The following is a 3,726-nucleotide window of genomic DNA, read 5'->3' on the forward strand; positions in this document are numbered from 1 at the left end:
TATGAATACCGATGTTTTCCGTAAATTTAGCACTAAATATGGACTTGACTCTGAGATAATAGCTTCTTTCTATGAATATTTTGCTACTCATGTTGATCTCCCCAAGGAGAAGTGGTTTACATATCATCCTCCCATAGAAGTAAAAGTAGCTGCACCTATTAAAGTTGAAGAAAAGATTGTCACTTATAATAATCCAATTGTTCCTACTTCTTATGTTGAGAAACCACCTTTCCCTGTCAGGATAAAGGATCATGCTAAAGCTTCAACGGTGGTTCGTAAAAGCAATATTAAAACTTATACACCTCCTGAGCAAATTAAAGTGGAACCTAATACTGATATTGTTAAAGATCTCTTGTTTGATAATATTGATGGGCATGTTATTTATTTCTGTGATGAAACTGCTAGAATTGCTAAACCTTGTGCTAAAAATAAACCTAGACCTATGGTGGGCATGCCTGTTATTTCTGTTAAAATAGGAGATCATGGCTTATCATGGCTTATGTGATATGGGTGCCAGTGCTAGTGCAATACCTATTAGCCTATATAGAGAAATCATGCATGATATTGCACCTGTTGAGTTAGAATATATTGATGTCACAATTAAACTTGCCAATAGAGATACTATTTCATCAATGGGAATTGTTAGAGATGTTGAAGTCTTGTGTGGGAAAACTAAATATCCTGCTGATTTTCTTGTTCTTGGTTTCCCACGAGATAGCTTTTGTCCCATTATATTTGGTAGACCCTTCTTGAACACTGTTAATGCTACCATAGATTGCAAAAGGGATGTTGTTACTATCGGTTTAGATGATATGACTCATGAATTTAATTTCTCTAAATTTAGTAGACAACACCGTGAAGAAGAATTACCTAGTAAGGATGAAATTATTGGTCTTGCTTCTATTGCCGTACCTCCTAGTGATCCTTTAGAACAATATTTGCTAGACCATGAAAATGATATGTTTATGAATGAAAGAAGGGAAATAGATGAAGTATTCTTTAAACAGGAACCTATTCTGAAACACAATTTACCTATTGAAATCCTAGGGGATCCTCCTCCACCCAAGGGTGATCCCGTGTTTGAGCTTAAACCGTTGCCTGATACTCTTAAATATGCTTATCTTGATGAGAAAAAGATATATCCTATTATTATTAGTGCTAACCTTTCAGAGCATGAGGAAGAGAGATTATTGAAAACTCTGAAGAAGCACTGTGCTGCTATTGGGTATACTCTTGATGATCTTAAGGGCATTAGTCCCACTCTATGTCAACATAAGATAAATTTGGAAGAATATGCTAAACCAGTTCGTGATCATCAACGACTGCTGAATCCTAAAATGAAAGAAGTGGTAAGAAAGGAAATACTAAAGCTCCTTGAGGCAGGTATAATCTATCCCGTTGTTGATAGTCAGTGGGTAAGTCATGTCCATTGTGTCCCTAAGAAGGGAGGTATTACTGTCTTTCCTAATGATAAAGATGAATTGATTTCTCAAAGAATTATTACAGGTTATAGGATGGTAATTGATTTCCGCAAATTAAATAAGGCCGCTAAAAAGGATCATTACCCCTTACCTTTTATCGATCAAATGCTAGAAAGATTATCCAAACATACACATTTTTGCTTTCTAGATGGTTATTCTGGTTTCTCTCAAATACCTGTGTCAGCCGAAGATCAATCAAAGACTACTTTTACTTGCCCTTTTGGTACTTTTGCTTATAAACGTATGCCTTTTGGTTTATGTAATGCACCTGCTACCTTTCAAAGATGCATGATGGATATATTCTCTGACTTTTGTGAAAAGATTTGTGAGGTTTTCATGGACGATTTCTCCGTCTATGGATCTTCTTTTGATGATTGCTTGAGCAACCTTGATCGAGTTTTGCAGAGATGTGAAGAAACTAATCTTGCCTTGAATTGGGAAAAGTGCCACTTTATGGTTAATGAAGGTATTGTCTTGGGGCACAAAGTTTCTGAAAGAGGTATTGAGGTTGATAAAGCCAAGGTTGATGCTATTGAGAAGATGTCATGTCCCAAGGACATCAAAGGTATAAGAAGTTTCCTTGGTCATGCCGGATTTTATAGGAGGTTCATTAAGGACTTCTCAAAAATTTCTCGACCTCTGACTAATTTATTACAAAAAGATATACCATTTGTCTTTGATGATGATTGTGTAGAAGCATTTGAAATACTTAAGAAAGCATTGATCTCTGCACCTATTGTTCAGCCACCTGATTGGAATTTACCCTTTGAAATTATGTGTGATGCTAATGATTATGTTGTAGGTGTTGTTCTAGGGCAAAGAGTTGATAAGAAATTAAATGTTATTCAATATGCTAGTAAAACCCTAGACAATGCTCAAAGAAATTATGCTACTACTGAAAAAGAATTCTTAGCAGTTGTATTTGCTTGTGATAAGTTCAGACCTTATATTGTTGATTCTAAAATAACTATTCACACTGATCATGCTGCTATTAAATATCTTATGGAAAAGAAAGATGCTAAACCTAGACTTATTAGATGGGTTCTCTTGCTACAAGAATTTGACTTACATATTGTTGATAGAAAGGGAGCTGAGAACCCCGTTGCAGACAACTTGTCTAGGTTAGAAAATGTGCTTGATGACCCACTTCCTATTGATGATAGCTTTCCAGATGAGCAATTAAATATCATAAATGCTTCTCATACTGCTCCATGGTATGCTGATTATGCTAATTACATTGTTGCTAAGTTTATACCACCTAGTTTCACATACCAGCAAAAGAGAAAGTTCTTCTATGATTTGAGGCATTACTTTTGGGATGACCCACATCTTTATAAAGAAGGAGTAGATGGTGTTATTAAACGTTGTGTACCTGAGCATGAACAGGAACAGATCCTACGCAAGTGTCACTCCGAAGCTTATGGAGGACACCATGCTAGAGATAGAACTGCACATAAGGTATTGCAATCTGGTTTTTATTGGCCTACTCTCTTCAAGGATGCCCGTAAGTTTGTCTTATCTTGTGATGAATGTCAAAGAATTGGTAATATTAGTAGACGTCAAGAAATGCCTATGAACTATTCACTCGTTATTGAACCATTTGATGTTTGGGGCTTTGACTATATGGGACCTTTTCCTTCCTCTAATGATATACACATATTTTAGTTGCTGTTGATTACGTTACTAAGTGGGTAGAAGCTATTCCAACTAGTAGTGCTGATCATAACACTTCTATTAGAATGCTTAAAGAAGTTATTTTTCCAAGATTTGGAGTCCCTAGATATTTAATGACTGATGGTGGTTCACATTTTATTCATGGTGCCTTCCGTAGAATGCTTGCTAAGTATGATGTTAATCATAGAATTGCATCCCCTTATCACCCTCAGTTTAGTGGTCAAGTAGAATTGAGTAATAGAGAGCTCAAATTAATTTTGCAAAAGACTGTTAATAGATCTAGAAAGAATTGGTCCAAGAAACTTGATGATGCATTATGGGCATATAGAACTGCATATAAAAATCCTATGGGTATGTCTCCGTATAAAATGGTTTATGGAAAAGCATGTCACTTACCTCTCGAACTAGAACACAAGGCATATTAGGCTATTAAAGAGCTCAACTATGATTTTAAACTTGTTGGTAAGAAGAGGTTATTTGATATTAGCTCACTCGATGAATGGAGAACCCAAGCCTACAAAAATGCCAAGTTGTTTAAAGAAAAAGTTAAAAGATGGCATGATAAAAGGAT

The sequence above is a fragment of the Triticum aestivum genome, chromosome 7A (assembly GCF_018294505.1).
Source record: "Triticum aestivum cultivar Chinese Spring chromosome 7A, IWGSC CS RefSeq v2.1, whole genome shotgun sequence".
NCBI classification, from domain to species: domain Eukaryota; kingdom Viridiplantae; phylum Streptophyta; class Magnoliopsida; order Poales; family Poaceae; genus Triticum; species Triticum aestivum.